Genomic DNA, 24055 nt, shown 5'->3' on the forward strand with positions numbered 1-24055 from the left:
TTCATAAATCTATTCATACCTATGCTAAACATGTCTTTAGTCAGTTTTCTAAATGTGTTTCTCATTTACTGGAGAGCTATTATTTCAATTAGGAGCTGTAAACTTAAAATGAAGCTATTGAGAAAGGAAAATACCTCCATTATTTATTGCCTTCACAATGTTGGAGTGGTAGAGCTTTAGAATATAGAAATCTCCAATTTGCAATGATTCAACTTGTAATTTCTCAACTTTATGACAGTATTAAAAGGATACACATCTAGTAGGAACTGTATTCATAATTTTGAATTGTGATATATCCCCAGCCTATACATAGTATGGTACTCTTGTGATGCCAGGCAGCAGCAGTGAACTGCAGCTCCCAGTTGCCACACCTTTTTGAGGGTAGACAGTGGATAATCTACAGTGTATTGTGTTGCTAAACTATGGTGATTGATAGGTTTTGTGCACCAAGTGTGTTCTGTGGTTTTTTAATTCAAATTTTTTATTTTGAGATAGAGTGAGCTCTCAGCCACTGGTTTACTCCAAACATCCGCAATAACCAGGGTTGGGTCAGGCCAAAGCTGGGAGCCTGGAACTCAATTCAAGTCTCTCCTATAAATGGCAAGGATCCAAGAACTTGAACCACCACCTGCTACCTCCCAAAGCAGGACTTCATTAGCAGGTAGCTGGAGTTGGGAATGGAGCCAGGACTCAAATCCATCCAAGTGCTCTGACATCCCAAGTAGTATCTTTAACTGCTAAACCAAATAGCCACCCCTAAGTGCATTTTTGACTTAAGATATTGTGAATTTAATCCAACCATAATGGAAAGAACATCAGTATACTACTTGATAGATAAGATGAAATTTCATGAAGAAGACAATTACGCAAGCAAAGCATTGAGTGTAAGAGTGTATGCATTCATGAATACTATGGTTTGAATGTGGCCCTCCAAAATTTGTGTTTTTCCATTGTGACAGGATAAAGAGGTAGAGCCTTTTAAGAGGTGATTAATTCATGGGGGCTCCTGGCCTTGTGATGGGCCAAGGACTTAAACAGACATTTTTCAAAGAGGAAATCCAAATGGCCAACAGACATGAAACAATTTTCAGGATCACTAGTCGAAAGGGAAATGCAAATCAAAACCACAATGAGGTTTCACCTCACTCCAGTTAGAATGGCTTTCATATAGATATCAACAAACAATGAATGCTGGCAAGCATGTGGGGGAAAAGGCACACTAATCCACTGCTAGTGGGACTGCAAACTGGTAAAGCCACTATGGAAGACAGTTTGGAGATTGCTCAGATATCAGAATATAGCCCTACCATATGACCCAGCCATCCCACTCCTTGGTATTTACCTAAGGGAGATTAAATTGGCAAATAAAAGAGCTATCTACACCTCCATGTTTATTGCAGCTCAATTCACAATAGCTAAGACCTGGAATCAACCTAAAAGCCCATCAACTGAAGACTAAATAAAGAAATTATGGGATATGTACTCTATGGAATACTACACAGTGGTAAAAAAAAAAAAAAAAACTTGAAATCTGGTTATTTGCAACAAAATGGAGGAATCTGGAAAACATCATGCTGAGTGAAATAAGCCAGTCCCAAAAGGACAAATATATGTTCTGCCTGATCTTTGACAACTAACTGAGCACCTAAAAAGAAACCTGTAGAAGTGAAACTGACACTATGAGAAACAATGACTTGATCAGCCCTTGTCCTGACTGTCAAGGAACAGCTTACTATTTTATTCTTTTTAGTATTTTCTTTTCCTACTGAAACCATTTGTTGAACTCTTAAAACAGAATTATTCTTAGGTGTTTAAATCCAATTGAAAATTGATCCCTGTTAAAAATAAGAGTGGGAATAAGAGAGGGAGGAGATGTACAGTTTGGCACACGTTCCCATGGACTTACCCATAAGGGTAAAGCTGAAAACTTGCCATGGGACTCCAAATCCCATTAAGTTGGCAGATACCAATGCCATCTTACTAGTTTAAGTGATCAGTTTTAGTTCATAACTGATCATTTATATAGGAATAAATGTCAAATGGATCACATAAATAAGACCAAGTGTCTACTAATAATGATAGAATTAAAAAGGAGAGAATTATCCAACATGGGAAGCAGGCCACACAGCAGACTCATAGTATGACAAATGCCCTAAACAGCACTCTGGCTTCAGAATCAGCCCTTAAGTCCTTTGGATTTGGCTAAAAAGCCCATGAGAGCATTTCAGGCATGGAAAACCAAGACACTGTGGCAAAAATATGACCTGTAGGAAAGATCTCTGTGAGTAAAATCCCAGTGGAAAGAAGGGGCCATCAAAGAAAGAGACCTTTCTCTGAAGGGAGAGGAGAATTTCCACTTTGATTATGGCTCTGTCTAATAATGCTGGAGTTTGTGGACTCAGGAGGCTTCCATAGCCTTGGCAGCTCATGACAAGAGCCTTGGGTGATTACTGATGTCATAAATAAGAGTGTCAATTGTGAAATCAACAACAGGAGTCACTGTGCACTTGCTCCCCATGTTGGACCTCTGTCACTAATGACTGGCACTATGAGAATTAATGGAAAAACTAGTCTTCAAATAGTACTTTATACTTCGTGTGTCTGTGTAGGTGCAAACTGTTGAAATCTTTACTTAGTATAGAGTTGATCTTCTGTTTAAAAGATAATTAAAAATGAATCTTAATGAAGAATGTGTTGGGAGAGGGAGTAGGAGGTAGGATGGTTTGGGGGTGGGAGGGTGGGTATGGGGGTAAGAACCGCATAATCCAAAAGTTGTACCTATGAAATTTATATTTATTAAATAAAAGCTTTCTATAAAAAAAGTTGGATTGCGTTTTAGTGTCTTTTGGAGGGGGAGAAGGGGAGCACGGTCAAATACAAAGTCAAATTGTGATCTGGTAAAGTTTTTAGTTGGAACTAAAAAAGTTACAAGGAAGAATAATGAAAGATGTTTTTGCAATTAATGTTTCTCAATTAGTTTGCCTAAGAGGCAGAGAATTCTAACCCAAAGCTGTTTCCATACCTGGTGGGAACTTAATTTTTTTTAATTCTTATCTCTAGGTTGACAGCTATCCCTTTTGACACAAGCTGTGCTGTAATTTTGTAATCTACAGCTCACCTCAGCTAAAATAAGCAATCTATAAAGTGGAATGTTTACCTGCTGTTTTCATTTTCAGCACAAAAATCTCACATGGTCAGGCGAAGTCTATTTAGTTTTTATATCAGTCTATATCTGCATGTGTTTATCAATACCCAGAGAATTATTTAAAATGCTGTTTAGAAACTCAGCAAAAGGATTTTGCTATTTATATACTGCTTCATAACAAATACTCTAAAACTTAATGGTTTGAAATAATGAATCCTTTATTATATCTCACAATCTTGTAGATTAGGATGAAGGAAGATTCAGCTGGCAATTTCTTACCACATGATGTCTTCAGAGGAACTTGAAGGTAACAGCTAGTAGAGGGGTTTGTCTGCAAAGTCCAAGCCAGCTTCATTTACGATCTTCTACCTTGGTGAGGATAGTGGAAAGCTCATCTGAAGATACTGATCAGGGCACTTACATATGATTTTTCCTGAATGACACTCTTGGAGCATCTTAGAATTTGTTCAGGGCAGCTCCAGGCTCTCAGAAAACAAAAGTATTGCAAGAAACAAGAAGTGAAAGGTAATAGTTTCTTAAAGCTTGAGTCTGGAACTGTATTCTGTTGCCTAGCCGATCACAAAGGTCTTCCAGTTTTAAGTGGAGGGGACATAGTGAATGCATCTTAAAGGAAGGGAAGTTAAAGAATTTCCAACTATCTATTCTTCCACAGTGAGTGTCAATATATCCAAAAAACTGCAGCATCTGTTTTCAGTTCCTTCTTCATAAAAATTAATAATGATCTTGCTGGTCTTGTGTCTTCTTCTAGCATTGTTAAAATTTGCAGACTTTTTTCTTTTCCATGTGGGATTTGTTTTACATCTGTTTATTATGGATGTCCCTTTTTTTGGTCACAATCTATTCCTCATAGAAAATTCTAACTAGCCTTCACATGTGCTCAATGTTCACATTATTTTCAGCCTTTATTACTACATTTCTGCAGAAAATTGTTTCTTTCCAATATATTCTGCAAAATGCTGGCATCACCTATAAAGACTTGGGGATGATGCTCTTATCCCTTTATATTTGGGCTCTTTACTCAAGGAGTGCATTACCTACTTTGTTTTGTTGATTTTCTGCAAGTCTAACTTTGTAGTGAACAGGGACATTGGTAACACTCACTCTAGAATAGACCTCTTGATCTCAATGGTATCAACTTTGAACCAAATACATGGAGTACTATCCTGTGCATTGTAGAATGTTTAGCAGCAACCCTGGCCTCTCTAGACTAGATGTGAGCATCTCATTACTCACTAGTTCTGCCAGTTATATCCAGATGTTGTCAAATGTGACCTGGCCTGTAAAATTAACTTGTAGTCTATGGTTCACATTGGAAAAATAATTCTACCACTGAGTAGGAATGTAAAATTCAAGTATACCTCTGCCACAAAGGAACTCAAGCTCTATAATAAATAAATAAACAAAATAAATAAATAAATTCTATTCACAATGACTTTATTTAATGGTCTCCTAATATTATGGAGCTTGACATTTCTCCCCACTTCAAAGATTCCTATCTTGTTGAAATTTCCATCAAATTCTTATGTCTGGACTGGATGGCATCAATCTCTACTTAGATACAAATAAACTGAGATACCAAAGCAAACCTCATATGGTACCTCATTTGACTTTGCAGCATATGGGTTGAGACTAATTATTAATGTACCAGGTCATCAAAGTATTGACCAGTTGCATAAGAAAATAAAAATGGAAACAAAACTCCATGATTTTACTTGTCTTCAAAGTTCATTAACTTCCATTACACTTGTGTTCAAGTGATTGTCGCAGTTTGGAATCAAAGGTAATTTTTATTTGTCCTTTTTGGATAATTTCTATTTGCTTATATTATTCTATCTGTTATTTTCTCAAATCTCAGCTTTTCCATGTGCCATTTGATCTGTCTCCAAAGTTGCTTCCATTCCACAGCTCCCATCAATTATGAAAATAAATTTGAGCTTACTCTTTACCCATGATATTCAGTGATGTCTCATTCTTTGTTTTATGATGCTGCACCTAGGAACACTTTATGTTTGCTAAGTGCTTTGTAGCTTTCAGTAAGTTACATCTCAAACTCTTTTACACAAGCTTTCCCTTGTGACGATGAGAGCAAACCTACCTTCTTTAGGGATATTGAGAGGTTGGAGAAGTGTGGACCAGCTTTAAGTAGAACACAGCAAGCTAAGATGCAATTATTGATTAATGTGATTTTAAAACTAATGTAAAATTTTCACACATCTGCTCCCAAAGATATCCTTATCCCTTTTAAAATAACATGCAATTGTAAGCCACTTGTAAGTTTAATTGCTTAATGACATTACTAACATCCCCAAATCCTCACTTAAAACTGATACCTTATGAGGAGCACTTGACCCTCCCAAGATTCTTGAGTCCAGTTTGGAATGTTATTGTCTTTTATGTATAGATGACATGTGAGAGTTTCAGAGAAGGTGAAGGGACTACAGTGATCAAACTTATTAACACTGTTGACATTATTTGGGCACTCACGTAATGCCAAAGGCTTTACAGTACATACCCAAAACTCAAAAATAAGACAAAGAGTGGTGGAACATGTTCTTTGGCTGTTACACTGGAGCATTATCTAGTAGGTCACATAAAATTACTTATAAGAGAATATATATATGTTTTGCTGCTTATTATTTAACTAAAATCCTGATATTATGAAGTTAAATGTTAACTTGTTAATTTTTGTCTGCTACAGAAATAAATGATTTCCTTTTTAGAAAAGATAGTTTCCAAGTATATGGATATATTGCTCTAGAACATTAAGTGTTACATCTAACACTGAGGTCTTTTTTGACTGTATTATTTTTTATTTAAATATGAATATTTTTGAGTAATTTTAGGTCTACAGAAAAAAATGAAGAGGAAATACAGAGATTTTTAAATATACTTTCTTAGTCTCTCATCCCATAGACACCGTACACCTAGTGTCTCCAATTATAAACATCTCACTATGTGCTATGGCATTTTTTATAGCTGATGAGTAGATATGGATACATTGCTTTTGAATAAGCTTATTTTTAATGACTATATATAATGAGTATTTAAATGCTATTTGATCTGGCATTATCATCCTACTGATATACTCATTTATTAGTTCCATCATTTTTATAATTGTACAACATAATTTGAAAATTCTTCTATGAAATAGGAAGTTGAGACTTGAACAGATAAGAGATTACCTAAGTAGCACAATCAGGCAAAAACCAAGGAAAGAAAAAATGAAATGAGTTTGAGTTTAGAGGTGAATTGACAAAGGGAGTGTTTCTTTCAGCATGATGCCCTTTAAGCATAAATGTGCCTTGATTATACTTTTGTGGCTCTACAATATACAACAGCTGTGGGTGATTCAAAGGATCATGTCCAATTCTCTTGCCTAGGATGATGTGTCTAATTGTGTCATTAATGACCTGTAAGTCAATAAGTTGATCTATAACCCATGTATAAACCATCATAATTATTCAGTATAAATTGTTCAACATAAAGCATTCTTTACACATACACTTGGGATTCAGGGAGTGATAAAACTTACTCATTGTTTCTTCAGTCAATAACTTTCTAGGCACCAAATATGCTAGCAAAACCTCATAACATGGAAACTATATTTTATTATTTAATTTCATTCAAATGCTTAGTTTAATCTTTGAAAATGCTGATGAGGGAAGAAAATAGGTCTTCTGTACTGGAACGTTCAGAGAAGACTTCATTCTGAAGGCAGAACTTCAACTGAGCTTTGAAAGACAGACAAATGAATAGAGAATGAATAGAGGATTCTAGCAAACAAGGTTTCTGCTCATCTTGAGAAGTAACCCAGTCAACTGGGAACCACCTGCTGATCTAGGTCAGTGGTAAATCCCAAACACTTTTCTCACTATTTTACAACTCTTTCTTACATTATCTCAGTTTTGTTAATCAATAAGATAGATCTCAAATCTTTAAAGAAAAAACTATATTTGTCTTTTTGCACCAGTGTCTAATCTTAAAAAAAATATTTGTGCCAAATCTTGGTAATGTTTATATTCCCAGTCTTCTGGACAGAGATGAGAACTTCTGTCCCTAGTATGAAATCCAAATCCTAGCTTATTTGGAAATTTAGTACCAAGTTTTGCTCCACTCTTCCATAAACACCAAGCTGTAGTTGAAAATATTTTTAAACTACAAGTTCACATTCCCTAAAGTTCTTTTTCAGTTTTTCATGCTGATCAACACAGTCAACATATTTTATAATGTTGAGTATGAAGATCCTAAAAGAGCATAAGCTTTGTGATGATAGAGAATATGTGGTTTGAGCTACAGATTTCTGTCTATGGCATCATTGAAATATCACAGCTGAATGATTTTCTGATTATGGAATATTTACACTTGCACCATGACATAATTTTTTGCTGGAACTACAGTTAGGTGAGGGTCCTGTAAAAATTCAGGGTTTAATGATTGAAATGACTCAATTTGTAAAGTGACTTGTGTATAAGAATAGCTGCAGTGGGTTGAAGAGTAATTGAGCTGCTGAAAGTTTTTTCCTCCCCTGGGTTAGGTGTTTGACACAGCAGTTAAGATGCTTCTTGGGATGTCCACACCCCATATCAGGGTATCTGATTTTCTGTCTTAGCTCTACTCTTAGCCACTTGCTAATGTGCACCCTGGGAGGCAGCAAGTAATGGCTCAATATTTGAACTCCTGCCACCTGCCTGGGAGGCCTAGATTGAATTCTGAGCTCCTAACTTTGGCCTGGTCCAGCCCCAGTTGGGGGCATTTGAGGGAGTACATCAGTAGATGTTAGATTTGTCTGTCTCTCTCCCTCTCTCTTTGCCTTCAAAATGAACAAAACATTTAAAAAAGGTTTTCCTGAACATGAAAGTATGAAAAAGTCTCTATTCTGATAGCTAGCCTCTTCTCCCCCGTCTTATTCATATGAACCTATGCTCACATGGTATTGTCAAATATTAAAAACTGTTAACCCCTGTGCTTATTGATAAGAGGTAATCCATTCCAGAAGTGAATTTTTATACTAAGCTTAAAGAACACAGAGCCTTAAATCCAAATGAATAAGTATGGATGGTTGAAATTACGTGAGGTGGGGCTGATATTTTGAGAAATGGGTTTTTGCCCAATGCCTCACCAAATTAAATTGTTTAGATTGACACACATTCTGCTGATATCTATAGCTGCAGAGATGTTAACATGTTAAATTCAAATTCATTGTAACCAGAAGCCTCATGTTTGGAGAAGATTAAAGTAACGCTTTAGAGCAGACTTTGAAATAAGTTTAGGATTTGGATTTGGAGCAGGATAAAAAAATTACTGTTTAGAAATAGAATGCTTTTAACTGGGAGATATTGTTTTTATAGAAACAAAAGAGGGAGACAGAAGATAACACATCCAGGTTTTTATGTGAGGAAAAATGATTGGGACAGTGAAACTCAGGGGGTGTTGGTGTATTGGGGAAGGTGTCTTAATTGCATATGAAGTAGTCCTTGAAAGTCTGCTAAAATAATGTAGGGGAGTTGCTCATTCAAGTGTTTTATTAATAGCTGCCTGTAGCTTTTCATGATTTACTTGCATTGCTTATCTAATTTCAACAATGAGACAGTTATAATTCTTGCTGATAAAATAAAATAGGATCAAGGTTTGAAAACATTTACAAAAGACAAGCAAGCAAATCATATCTCATACTTCTAAAGAATGATAAATATCACTGCAAGACCCAACTGTAAGACCAATGATTTGTTCTTACTTGGGTTTCTGAAGATTTTACCTACAAAAGGTAAGAAGAGATAGACCTATGAATTAATTGATGATCAGAACCACATTGAGTTTTTCATTGGGAACAAAAGCACCTTACACACAATTTTTCTTCAAGATACCAGATGTTTGTTCAAATGTAAAAGAAACTGGGACAGTCTCCTGGGAAAGATTAATCAATAAAAAGTCAACTATCTTCAATTTTTCTGAACAATATTCCTTAGTATACCAAGTAGGTTTATGTGACATAAGGACGAAGACTTCTGTCTCTGCATCTCCAAATGTTCCTGGGTATGTTCATTATGTGTTGAGTGAAATAACTCTTTCAAGGTTAAAACAGTTTTGGAAATGTGATTGAAAATTAAGTTGTATCAGTTATCTGCTGCTGTGTAGCAAACTTCTCCCAAACCTTGAGGTGTGATAAAAACAAATTTCATACCTGCTGACAATTCTGGTTCAGCAAATTGTACTGGTCCACGTGGGCAGTTCTTCTGCTGGTCTTGCCTCTCACCATTCATGGGGTATCGTCATCTGGTGACTGGACTGGGATTGCATGTTTTAAGATGGCCTCACTCACAGCAGTTTGGTCATTGGTGTTGGCTCGCAGCTGTGTCTTTCTCGCTACCTGACCATGTCAGGCTTCTTGAGGGTGAGACAGAAGATAAAAGCCTTTTGAGTTCTGGGCCAGATGTTGCAAAACATCTTTTTTTTTTTTTTCCCCTAAATTAAAGTAGTTGCGAACCTACAACATTCAAGGTTATACTCTTGGTATTAGCATCTGTAGAGAATTTATGATAGCTTTCATATTGCAGCAGCCTAAAACAATTTTCTAAACTACAGAATTCTCTAGAATTACCAAAGAAATAATAGATTCATGGGTGATGTATTATATATCGCTTGTGAATGTGTGCACGTGATAATTCTGTGAGCTACATTCTTTTGTACTACACTTCGGGAAATTTTCTATCCTATTAGTTCTCCTGTTTTGATCCTTAAACCCATTATAAATAATCCTGAAGTCTAAAAAACCTCTGACGATCATTCTCAATTCTTCAAGAAGATGAGATTTATTAGTCATGAAGCTAGACTCAGGTCTCAGGTTATAACTAGAAGTGGAAGAAGCATAGTTAGTTGCTCTCAGTTTCATTACATGAAAAGGGAAAATTCAAAGATGGAATGCTTTTTCAAGAGTAACTTCCAAATACAGTTAAGTTATGTACAGATTAACCATATTGGTTGATTTACTAACTTTTACATTAACACAAATTTAGTTATACCTGTTGTCAGTTTATGAGCTCTGGAAAAGACACAGGCCTGAGACAAATCTTGGCTCTGTAAAAATAGACAAATAGGGTTACATCAACCTAAATGATTCTGCACAATCACCAGAATTAAGAAAAAACAAATGAAACAATCTCTGGTACAAAAATGCAGCTATAGAATATAGTTACAATTCACATATCTCATATGGGGTTAATATCCAAAATATATATGGAACTCAAGTGTCAGAAGAAAATAATCTGATTTAAAAAAATGGGTAAGAGACCTAAATAGACATTTCTCAAAAGAAGACACACAAATGGCTAATAGTTACATTAAAAAAGAACATTTAATATCACTAATCATCAGGGAAATGCAAATTAAAACATCAATGAGCTATCACCTGACACCTGTTGGAAGGCTTTTAACAAAATGGCAAAGGTTACAACTGTTGGTGAGGATGTTGGTAGGAGTATAAATTAACACAGCTATTGAGAAAAAAAGTATGTAGGTTCCTCAAAAGGGCGTGGGGGGTAGCATTGTGGCATAGCTGCTTGTGATGTCAGCACCATTATGGGTGCTGTTTCATGCCATCACTGCTCCACTTCTGAACCAGTTCCTTGCTAGGAAAATCAGGAGAAGATGGCAAAAGTACTTGGGTCTCTGCCATCCACCTGGGAAACCCAGATGAAGCTCCTGGCTCCTGGCTTCTTCCTGGGTCAGCCCTGGCTATTGTGACTACTTGTGGAGTGACACAGTGGATGGAAGACCTCTTTCTCTCTGTCTCTCCCTCTCTCTCTGTAATTGTGACTCTCAAAAAAATAAATTAATCTTTTAAAAAATGAGAAATAGAACTACATTGCACTACCAGATATATATATATCCAAAGGATGTGATATCACTATGTAAAAGAACTATAGAACTATCTGTACTCCCTTGTTCATTGATGCATTATTTACAGTAGCCAAGATATGGAATAATTCTAAGTGTTCATCAACACATGAATGGATTTATATGTATATATATTTAATGGATATAAATCACATATGTATAATGGATATTTATCACATTTATGTATAATGTATATATATCATTATTTTCTTCATAATATATGTAAAGGAAGTCCTGCAGCAAATGAATGGGCCTTGATTATATTATGTTAAGTGTAATAATCCAGGCATAGGATAACTACTAGAAGATTTCATGCATATGTGGAAGCTAAAAAGTCCAAGTCCCAGAGAGTAAATTGGTGGTAATCACAGGCTGAGGAGTGGAGTAATGGGAAAATCACAAACAACTTGATTCTAATATTATTAGCTAAAAGACTTAAATAAATTAAACGTTTGTAGCCTTACTTTCCTCATTTGTAAAATGCAATTAGTAAAATATATTCTGAAGAGTTAACTGCAAGGATGTAATGAAATATGCTCAGAGTTGTCTGAAGAAATCCAGTAAATGGAAGCTGATACTGTCACCACTCATAGTCATTTGATCCTAGAGGTTTGATCCCATTCCTCTCCCTTTTTTTCATGCCATTCCTATGAATAGGCGGCTCATACACACACCTTTCATCCCTTCACCACCTGGCTGTTTGTGCTCTACAACTTAACTCTTTGTGCACTCAAGCTCTAGGAAAACCACCTTCTCAAAGACCAACACATATAGAAGATCCAGGATGTAGTGCTTCAAATTGGAGTAAGGGTGAAGAAGTGGGTATTTCAGAATGTCAGGCCATACACAGAGTTATCTTAATAAAGGAGATTAGAAGGATTCTCAGAGCCAGGCACAGATGTCGGGTCAGGGAATAGGAACAATCTATCAACTGTAGTATGGAACAGATCAGTCTGGGGACAGAAAAGCCAGCCACTTGGGATGACAGCCTGTAAGGTCCAGAAAAAAAAAAAAAACCCTCAAAGTCCAAAACCTGAGACAAGTGTTTGTACAGAAAGAACAAAGATAGAGCATGAGCTGGTGGGTTAAAACAGGTTCCAGACAAATGTCAGCTTGAACACTGTGTTTTGCATAAAGACATCTTCACATATATGGCCTGGCAGATCCTATTAAGCTGGTGGCATTTCCTTAAGACTGAATGGAGATGGGCACAACCCTTTGCTTAACTTTTCTGTTGGCTGAGGTAAGATTATAGCTTTCAGTATTCTTAAAGTACAAGGTGTATCTGAGTTTGGGATGTGTCTGAAAAGGAATCTGATTAAATCCAGAATGTACCTATTTTAAAATGGCATGAAATGAAGAAAATCTATTTTGATTCTCTCCTTATTGCACAGGAGAGCACTGCAAGGAGGGTTAGGTTTTAACAGGTTACTTGTAGAAAATACAACTGAAATTGTGCACATGTATGTTGTTTGTGTGAATATGTATGTATTTTGTATGTATTTGCATGTCAGACTATGCATGGTGAGACGATCAATGATTTTTATCTTAATTTTTGGGATTACTCACAATGTGTTTAGAAAGTAGACTGACCTTCTCACATTACCAGAACTATTCCCCACATATTATGTCACTTAATTCCTTCTGTAAAATCAGACTTGTAATAATATAAATTATAACAATAATAATATATAATCGTATAGCTTTTTAATGAATAATCTAAGGACAAATAGTAATGTTAAAACGCTTTTTGTAAAGTTGAAAGTTTTAATCCGTGGTAATAATGTTTCTTCACTCGGCCTTAGGCAAAAGGCCGAGAAGTGATGTATTGTTTCTTCATATAAGGGAATACTGGCAAGATGGCGGTCATCAAGATTCCTACTAATTGTATCTTGACTAGCCTGTGAAAGCTGGAGAGAAAGGCTATATATTGAGGTAGGATAAATAAATTAGTCCAGAGTTAAATCAGAGATACTAGGCAGTATATGCAGATGGTATAGGATGATTTGATACAAAAGAAGGTTCTATAAATTAACATGGATTTTATAGACCAGACCAGTTATCCAGTAGAAATTATGGGGGAAAAGGGAAATAAGAGAGATGGAGTGTGACATTAAGATAGAACAAAGAACATAGAAAAATGTTAATGTATGGATGGGTGCAAATTTCAGAGAAAGTACCTAGGTACTGAGTTATGACTTTTGAGTTCCTGTTCTTTTGGAATGGCAGAAGGGACAGCAGGTAATGGATAGTTTCTCTAGCCTGAGGATTGGTCAAATTTTTCTTTTTTTATTTTTATTTGACAGGTAGAGTTATAGACAGTGAGAGAGAGACAGAGAGAAAGGTCCTCCTTCCATTGGTTCACTCCCACAATGGCTGCCACGGCTGGCCCTGCAGTGATCCAAAGCCAGGAGCCAGGTGCTTCCTCCTGGTCTCCCATGCGGGTGCAGGGCCCAAGCACTTGGGCCATCCTCCACTGCCTTCCTGGGCCACAGCAGATAGCTGGGTTGGAAGAGGAGCAACCTGGACAGAATCCGGAGCCCTGACTGCGACTAGAACCCGGGGTGCCAGTGCTGCAGGCAGAGGATTAGCCAAGTGAGCCACGGCACTGGCCAAATTTTTCTTATAACATTAACTCAAAGATTTTATAGGAGGATACAAGATTTAAAATAAATGAGACCCTAACCAAAATGACCATGTAAAGGACAAATAGCTCTACTTCATTGTCAGTGTTGTTTGTTCAGTACACAGTGATTGATATTGATGATATTAAGCTTCCCTAGAAACTGTACCGTGAGAGGATGCCCTTGAGGAGATACACAGCTAGAAAGATCAAAAAGACTTCAGAATTTACATCTTCCAAGAATGAGGTGGGACACAGTCACTCAGCCCAAGGGTCCAGAGTGTGGAGGAATTTTTAGTTATCGAATGTCTAAAGTCATGATGTGTTTCCCTGTGTACTTTATTGTGGCTGGACATACGTTCTTTCTTAAAGCTAAGTAACACTGACTCTTCTGTGCCTTGTGAATTTGGTTATTACTCTGAATGCTAAGCCACTGTTGCTGTTCAGCCTGAGAGCTGCAGAGGGTATGGATCTTTTTGACTTGGAATTTATAGTTAATGCCTTTGGACTCTATGCGTTAACAGTGATCTTGCTTGTAATGCTCTTTTTTAGTTCTAGTTTGTATTCATCTTTTTGTTTCTGCATCATTTTGAGTTTAACTATTCTTCTGCTTATTTTCTTGATCATCTTTTAGAAAGATGATATCATCTCTGTTGAGTATTCCTCCTCCCTTGCTGTGAGTATTTTCTGAGTTACAGTACTCGGGGTTTCCCTGTCTACTGGCTCCCTCAGTAAACATGATGCTTGTATTTGGATCTGACTCAAATTTGAAAAATTCCTTCATCTTTGCCATATTCTATTGGTTGCTAGCAAGTTCTAATCTGCAAATGCATTAAAAAACATTGAAATATACAGTGCAAATGTGGGAGTTTTATGGTTTTTGCATTAAATATCAATAAAGCTGTTTTAATAACAGAACAATTTATAAGCAGTGGAATAAATGGAAACAAGTTACAGGCAATGTCCACACTCAAGGGGAAGGAATACCTGGGATATTGATAAGAATAACAATTCTGTCTGTTCTATTCTATGCTAAAAGTATCAGCTCTATGCTGATGACTCAAAAATTGGCATCTCCATTGAGTTCAAGAACATTACCAAACACTTTATTCTGGTATAAAATGTTGCTTGGTTAGCAGTTCTTGATACAGCATCTCTCAATTTCTTTGGAAGTGAATATGTGTAAATGAAAAAAAAAAAAGAAAAAAATGTCTCATAATAGCAAATCTAAAAGGTAAAAATAACAGTAATGCAAGAACTCAGGAAGAATTTCTATAAAGTTCAAGGCAGCCTGAGTTGGTTTGGTCAATACAAATAGTAATATTTGTAATAGTAATATTCCCTTCGGCCATAAAATCCATGTATCTATTGACTTGAGCAAAGTAAAATATACTTTGGTCATGTCCCTATCTGTATCCTGACTGTCAACAAAAGGTTGATGATGGTTTCTGCACTGTGGTACAGTGGGTTAAACCACTGCCTGCTGCACCAGATCAAGTCCTGCCTGCTCCACTTCTGATCCAGCTCCCTGCCAATGCTGCTAGGAAAGCACTGGAGGACGGCCCAAGTACTTGGCCTCTGGCAGCCATGTAGGAGTTCTGGAAGGAGATCCTGGCTCCTGGCTCCAGTCTGGACCAGCCCTATGAACCAGAGGATAGAAAATTCTCAGTCTCTCTCTCTTTCTCTCTCTCTCTGCCTCTTCTTCTCTGTAACTCTGCCTTTCAAATAAATAAACTTTAAAAAAATGTTGATGACAAAAAAATTGGTGACTTTTCTTAAATAACTGATACAGTGGGTGCCCTATTTCTGTAATTATTCAGGAAAACAAACAGAGACTTTTGATGGCACAGCATTTCCTGAAAGTTATTGTGCATTAGAGCAAGAATCCTATTATCAATGAAAATTGGATATGATGGCTCCAATCAACTGTCAGTAAATCAGGCACATGATAGAAGAAGATCTAAATCTGGATAAATACATGCAAGACACTGGAAATGAGGCTTAAAATACTGCATATATCTCTGCTTTAGAACTTCAGAGTTTGGAATAGGTTATTTCTAACCAAAGTCTGTAACTCTATGTTTCTCTAAATGTGAGCTACACAGGGCTAAATGACAGTGTTTGCCTAAGAATACTGCCACACATGGTAAAGGGTTCATCATCCTCAAAACTTAGGTGAAGATCATGCCCTGGAGAGTCTTGTTCTATAGGATCAATGAATAATATTCCTCACATTCAAGACATGATGTATATATCATGGCTTCTCACATGAATGTATATGTATACACACACACATACATACACTCACACATATAAATGTATATATATGTAATATAATATAATACATATATGTTTTATCTTCCAAAAGCAGGTTTTGATTTAACATTTACATAGCTTAACCACTATCATTTTCATCTACATTTCCACATTTCCTTCTCATCTGGTGGTTATCTTATTTGAATTCATTCTCTTTCTACAGTCACCTTTGCCAATAGAACAACTAATTTAAGACTCTGGAATTTATGAAATTCTCCATTTGCATATGTTTCATAATATAATTTTCCTTCATAATAAAAATTGTTTTCAATTCCTTTTGGTTATTGTACTAGCACCTTATGTATAAAATACAATTGACATTTTTTCACTCAAATCATTTCTACTCATTTCTCTTTCACTGTAAATGGTGTTATTCTTTTAGAGTATCTGTTAGAGTACCAATATCCATAGGATGAAACCTCAGAATCTTCTTTGATTAACCACTATACAATTCAATTCCTTTACTAATTATTTTTGTTATTATAAGCACAATTATTTCTTCTATTCATATGTTTCGATTTCTTATAAATGAACAGTTGATCTAAAAATTATCTATTTGAGAGGAAGAGGAAAAGGGAGAGTAAGGGAGAGAGGATAAGGGGGAAAAGAGAGGACTTCCATCTGGTGGATCCCTTCCCAAGTGCTAGGCAGAAGTCATAAACTCAATCTAAATCTCCCACCTGGGCAGGCAGGAATTCAATCACTTAAGTCATCACTGCTCCCTAATAGAGTCTGCAGGAACACAGAACTGGAGTAAGGAGCCGGAACTGTGTATCAGACCCAAGTATTCTGATGTGGAAGCAAGCACTCTATCCAGCATCTTAAACTCCCAACCCTGTTGAGATCTCATATTATCCTGTCATTAGAGGCAAGACCTATCGTTTTAAATTTAAATTATTTTTTCTTCTCATTTCTAAGATATCCTCTGGTTCTTCTATCCTATTTATTCATGTACATACACACTCGAAAAAAGAGGTCTGATATACGTTCCATAATGTGATATTACATTCATATAAAATATTCAGTGCTTGAGGAATTTATGTACATACATGCTCTATGCTGGTTCTAAGTTTTATTTACTTGGTTGAGAGAGTGGCAGAAAGAGTTAAAGAAAGAGAGAGTACTTTCCTCTACTGGATCTCTTCCCAAATACCCATAATGGCTAAGCCAGGCTGAAGCCAGGAACTCAGAACTCAATCCAAGTCTTCCATGTGTGTGGCAGGGATTCAGTTACTTGAGCTATCCCCTGCTGCCTCTGAGGGCTTGCATTAGCAGGAAACTGGAACTGGGAATGGAGCTGAGACTTGAATTCAGGCAGTCTGATATCTGATGCTGGAATTACAAATGGTGGCTTAACCACTAGGCCAAATGCCTGCCGCTTAATACTATTTATACAATCTATAAATGAATATTAAAGACAAATAGTTTCTTCTTTCTGACAACCATAAAGATGGTATACACGTATTATGGATCTATCTTAATTTCCCTAGTAATAGGAACAATATTGCTTCCTCACCCTGATACATAACTTTCTACAAATCTCCACAAAAAGTCATTGAAAAGAATCACATACACACTTACAGCACCACTTAGTGTAGATATAACATAAAGCTTATGTGGGATACCTTTAAAAGTGTAGAAATAGAGCCCATACGATCTCCTGGACTCTCACTATTCCAAAGCACAAGCCTTGGCATAGAGTCTACACGCAGTATGGCCAGTAGTCTTTAATGCCCTATGCATTTATAAAGTTGAGGACAAATAAAATCAAAGAGGTCTCTTGTTAGAGAGGCAGAGCTTCCAGAACCAGCAGTTGAATCATGCTCTTCTTCTGTGTTATTCATTCTTGCTGAACCAGCTTAAAATAAAAGAAAGAGCATCTGTGCCATCCTAGATGAGAATTTCTCTGGTGTATTCAACCAGGTGTGTGTGTGCTGAGGTACAGATATTTTTAATTTGATTAAGTGTTGCTGGATGCTTTCCACAAAGGTGGTAGTAATTGCACCTCTACTAACTGCATGGCATTTCTTGCTTTCCCACATTTCACCAAAATGTTCTATTGTCCTACTTTCAGATTTTCATCAGCCTACTGAGTACCTCAACATTTTAATTTTCTCCTCTCAAGTTCCTAGTAAGGTGAACATATCTTCAAATCCAATAACTAGTTAGAGAACTCTAACTATCTAGAGTTCTCTAACTAGTTATTGCATATATAAATAGTTAGAGTTCTTTAACTAGTTATTGCATACATACTGCATATGTAGTTGTTGCATATATATTGCATATATATATATATCTTTCCTATGTTCAATTTGAATTTTCAGCCTTTTGGTGGTTTGCATGAGATTCTTTTTTAAAACTTTATTTATTTATTTTTGACAGGCAGAGTGGACAGTGAAAGAGAGAGAGAGAGAGAGAGAGAGAGAGAGAAAGGTCTTCCTTTTCCGTTGGTTCATGAGATTCTTGATCAGGTCTCTTACACAGAACTTTTGGTAGAAATGGTGGAAATATTTTCTCTCTGTATTGGTGCATGTCACAGCCACTAGCCTCACATGGCTAACATGTGCTTAAATGAGGTTAGTACAATTGAGAAACATAAATTTAATTCTATGTAATTTATGTAAACTCAAATTTAAATAGACATATGTATCTATTACTAGTTCTAGATAATACTTTTTCACTAGTTTTAGAGATTAAATATTTTAACCATTATGGAAGACAGTAAGGCGATTCCTCAGAAGTCAAAATAGATCCATATGATCTGGCCATCCCATTCCTGGGAATTCACCCAGATGAAATCAAATCAACATATTAGAGAGTTATCAGTACCTCCATGTTTATCACAGCTCAGTTCATAATAGCTAAGAAAAGCAATCAACCCAGATGTCTGCCAACTGATGACTGGATAAAGAAAATGTGGTACTATATACACTATGGAATACTACTCAGCCAGGAAAAGAACGAAACCCTGTTTTTGCAATGAAAGGGATGCAACTGGAAACCATTATGGTTAGTGAAATAAGTCGGTCTCAAAAAGACACATATCTATATTCTCTCTGATATGTGACAGTTAATATAGAATACAAAAGATGCATAGGAATGATATGATTGTTGTTTTTATCCTTTATTTATACTCCTGTGGGACTGTGGTCTTCCTACTTTTTTCTTGTTGAATATTATGGTTAGTGGTTAATTAAGTCTATGATTATAGAGTTGCAAAAATTAATGGAAAAAAGAAAGGAAGGAGGGTGATTCAGGAAGGGAGAGGGAGGGAAGTAGTATTCTAAGTATTCTTCTTAGAACTGTACTTATGAAATATATGAAATCTGTTCTATTTATAGTAATGAAATTTTTAAAAAGATATCTTCTTTCAGTCTCACATTTCTATTAATTTTGCATATAGCTTAGCTATGATTTTTAATTAAAATTTTATTTATTTGAGAAGTAGAGTTACAGAGTGAGGGAGAGAGAGAGAGAAAGGTCTTCCATCTTGCGATCTCACTCCACAAATTGCCACAATGGCTGGAGCTAGGCCAATTGAAGCCAAAAGCCGGAGCTTCTTCTAGGTCTCAGTCACTTGGTCCATCTTCTACTGCTTTCTCAGGCCACAGCAGAGAGCTAGATCAGAAGAGAAGCAGCCGGGATATGAACTGGTGCTCATATGGGATGCCGGGGCTGCAGGCAGAGGTTTAGCCCACTATGCCACATGTCAGCCCCTTGCTATAATCTTTTAAAAGAACTCCAAATCATGATGTAATATAATCCATACAATTTTATGTTCTAGTTTTCATTTTTTTTTTTTGTAAAAAAGATTATGTATTTGAAAGACACAGTGACACAGAGAGAGAGAGGCAGAGAGAGAGAAAGATCTCCATCCACCAATTACCCCCCACAATAGCCACGATGGCTGGGGCTGGTCCAGGCTGAAACTAGGAGCCTAGAGTTTCTATTGGGTTTGTTATGTGAGTGACACAGCCTCAAGTAGTTGGGCCATCACATGTTGTTTTCCCAGGCACATTAGCAGGAAGCTGGACTAAAAGCACAGCAGCTAGGACTTGAATCAGCACAGAACATTGGATGCCAGGGTTACAAGTGGCTACTTAATCTACTGTGCCACAACAGCCACTCAAAGTTTTCTTTTTGTAAAGATGTTTCCTATTCCTAGATCCAATAATGTTTATTTATGCTTTTAGGTTTTATTGTAAGTTTCCCTCTGATTTCTACTAGGGATAGCATAACTTAATCTTAGCTGCACCTCCTAACTTTTGGTATGTTGTGTTTTCATTTTTATTCATCTCAAAGTATGTAATCATCAAACTTGTGATTTCTTCTGAGACATTATATAGAAGTGTATTTTATAATTTTATATATTTATAAATTCCAAAATTTTTTTTCTGTGTGATTTCCAATTCTGTTCTGTTGTGGTCAGAGGGCATACCTTCTAGAATTTCAATATTTTTTAAATTGTTCAGGCCTGTTTAATGATTCATATATGGTTTGTCCTGGGGAATGGTCTAAATGCATTGATAAGAATATAAAACCTACTGTTGTTAGGTATAGAGTTCCCAATGACTATTAGGTTAAGTTTCTTTGTAGCTTTCAAGTTTCCATTTCTTTGTTCATCTCCTGCTAGCTATTTTATCAGGTATTGAATGTGAGGTATTGAGTTCTCCAACTATTATTAAATTGTCTTTTTTTTTCAGTTCTGTAAGTTTCTCTTTAATGCATTTGATGACTTTGTTTTTGGGTACAAATATGTTTAGAATTGCTATACATTCCTAAAGAAGTGCCTCTATTATAAATTGTTTAAAAATTTGTCTCCCTCCCCAGGGGAAAGAAGGGGCCATCAGAGAAAGATGTATTTTTCTTTGAAGGGAGGAGAGAACTTCCATTTTGCTATGGCCTTGTCCAAATACTGATGGAGTCTGTGATCACAAAAAGCTTCCATAGCCTTGGCAGCTCATGTCAAGAGCCTCGGGTCGGATGATCTCTAATGTCATAAAAAAGAGTGTTAATTGTTAAATGAACAACAGAAGTCACTGTGCACTTACTCCTCATGTAGGACCTCTGTCCTTAATGAATTATACTATGAGAATTAACTGCAAAACTTGTTCTCAAAATGTACTTTATATGCTGTGTATGTGTGTGGGTGCGAATTGTTGAAATCTTTACTTAGCATAGAGTTGGTCCTCTGTATAGAAAGATAAACTAAAAATGAACCACAATGAAAAATGCAATGGGACAGAGAGTAGGAGGTGGGATGGGAGTTGCAGTGGGAGGGTGGGTATGGGAGAAAGAACCACTATATTCCTAAAGTTGTACCTATGAAAAATGCATTCATTAAATAAAAGCTTTTAAAAATATTGCCTCCCTCTCCATCTCCCTCTCTCTCATTCTCCCTTTCTCTCACTCCATCTCCTTCCCTCTGTGCTGTTGTTCCTGCCAAATAAATAAATAAATCCTTTAAAATATTCCATTTCATTTGATGCAAAGAATTAGAAATCCTTGAATAGCTTTTTCACTATGCACATCTTGCATGAACTTTGGGATGATCCTTCATACATGATCTTCTAATTCTCAGAACTATGATAAAGCTTCGCAGAGTTCTCTATGGATATGTCATTTTTCAGATTTTTAAGAAGCTTTCTTGTCAGCCCCTTAGCCTCAACTCTTAGCGCTATGTCAGACAGCTCGAATGTTATGCAATTATAAGTAAATTTTTATATGAAAGCCTTGCTGGTATAACATGAACTCTGAATCAAGTCAGACAAAGCTATACCTCAGAATGGTGTTTTCAGTGACAAGATTAATAGTGGCAGTTCTATGGGGCTGAGAGACTTGGGGAGCTCCAGATCAGCTCTCCTCCCCACCCCCACCCAAATGGCTCCTAGGCTACCACAGTTTCAAGAATGTTGGCTTACAAAACCACCACAGAACCGGGGGACAGGAGGTGAAATTTTCACAAGCTAAACGACCACACTGATATTAAGCTGGTTTTCTTAAACTAGATGCTCTTGGGATTTTGACAAATCTTTACTCAGTTTCCAGAATTCTGAAAAATTTGAGTTTGACAGTTTTTATCGCCAGTGTTCTTGCTGCTACTATGGAAGTGTGGATTTTTCAAAGGTCCTTGTTGGTTCAGTCCAGACGCTGAACCTGATTCTTATCCTTCTCTCTGTAAAAATTCTAAGTGCCATTCAGTCTTAGGCTACTTCTCAATTCACATAATTAGCATGCATACTATAGTGATCCACTTCAGCCACTATTCAGTCTGCAGGAACTGTGATTCTCAATATTGCCTCAGACCAGCAGCATTGATAACTTACATGAATACAATCTCATGGGACTCAACCTAGACCAATTGGATCCCAAATCAGGTAGTTTGACAGAAAAAATTATAGGCGTGAGTTATCGTGCAAGTTTCTCTAAACATGAAACAATTCTGGAAGTGGTAGACATTTGAAAAAACTTGCTTTGTGGTAGGTGGTTCATATAAACCATAGCTAATACTGAGAGTCAAGGTGATTGTTAGAATAAGAAACACAGTCAATTCAGAGCTTATCTCAACTTAGCTAAATTCACCGCAGCAAATTCTCAATGTCACAGGCCTGCTTGTTACCCAGATCCTCTACACAATTACAGCTCAACTTCTTTCTTCCCCATCTCTTTTCTTTTATTCTTATTTCCATACAATATTGCAGAGAATTAAGAAGTAGAACTTCTGGTGTTGGCATTATGGCCCAGTGGGCTGCTTGCATTGCTGGCATCCCATATTGGAGTGCCCATTTGAGTCCTGGCTGTTCAGTTTTTGATTAAACTTTCTGCTAATGAGTGTGGGGAAGCAGCAAATGATGACCCAACGTGGTAAACGCAGATGGAGTACCTGGCTTCGGCCTGGCCCCCAGTCCAGGTTGTTGTGGCCATTTGGGCAGCGAACCAATGGATAGGAGATTCTCTCTCTCTCTCTCTCTCTGTGTATGTGTGTATATCCCTATCTCTTCCTCTCTTTACTTCTCTCTATAGCTCTGCCTTTAGAATAAATAAATCTTAAAAAAAAGTATCTCTTTCTACAGTTAACTTGAACTAGGAAAAGGAACTTAGAGCCTAGAAAACTAAAAAGAAGCTCTGTGGTTCTTCAGTTAGCTCTGGGGGCATTGCCTCAACTCAACCATCATTTATTATTCATTTATTCATTTTCCCACAAATTATTGTTGAATTAAGAAAATGTGTAATTCTGAGCTTATATCTCAGGGGAGTTCAAAGCATTAGAAATAGAGACTCGAGAGCTAATTGTGTAGCAATATACACAGAAAATTGGAGGCTGCTCTGCAAGAGAGAAGCAAAATAAAAAGGTATAAAAAACAAGTCTGAGGAATGCTCAGAGTTAGGTGGACAAGAAAAAGGCCTTATTAAAAACACAAGCTTACTTGATTGTTAAAGGGATCTTTCTTGTGAAATGTATACTCTACAGAGCTGAGGAAATTTCATTTGCTCAGAGAAGGCTGATGTTCTCAAAATGTGGTAACAACACTAGACATGCCAGCATATCTGAGAATTTATTAAAATACAAAGTCTTACTCAAGCTTATGGAACCAGTTATCTGGGGATGAGACCACCCCCTTCTGTTTTTTCAAAAGATTTATTATTGGAAGAGAGGGAGGAGATGTACAATTTGTGACATGCTCAATCGGACTTGCCCCAAATGGTGGAGTTAGAAACATGCCAGGGGATTCCAATACAATCCCATCAAGGTGGCATGTACCAATGCCATCTCACTAGTCCAAGTGATCAATTTCAGTTCACAATTGATCACACTGATAGGTAGATCTAAGAGTCAAAGGGATCACACAAACAAGACTAGTGTCTGCTAATACTAGCTGATAGAATCATAAAGAGAGAGAACTATCCAACATGGGAAGTGGGATACACAGCAGACTCATAGAATAGAAGATGTCCTAAATAGCACTCTGGCCTCAGAATCAGCCCTTAGGGCATTTGGATCAGGCTGAAGAGTCCATGAGAGTATTTTAGGCATGGAAAGCCAAGACACTCTGGCA

At 36.7% G+C, this 24055-nt stretch overlaps 1 long non-coding RNA gene across 1 annotated transcript; it reads right to left on the reverse strand.

Annotated features, from left to right (window-relative positions):
- Positions 1 to 6754: 6754 nt before the first annotated feature.
- Positions 6755 to 10697, reverse strand: LOC103347646 (uncharacterized). The gene is made up of 4 exons (XR_011386909.1): positions 10572 to 10697; positions 10186 to 10240; positions 9348 to 9550; positions 6755 to 6897 (listed from the first exon to the last, which is right to left on the reverse strand). It is a non-coding gene; the product is annotated as an uncharacterized lncRNA (long non-coding RNA).
- Between the last annotated feature and the right edge of the window lie 13358 nt (positions 10698 to 24055).

This window comes from Oryctolagus cuniculus, chromosome 2 (assembly GCF_964237555.1).
Source record: "Oryctolagus cuniculus chromosome 2, mOryCun1.1, whole genome shotgun sequence".
NCBI classification, from domain to species: domain Eukaryota; kingdom Metazoa; phylum Chordata; class Mammalia; order Lagomorpha; family Leporidae; genus Oryctolagus; species Oryctolagus cuniculus.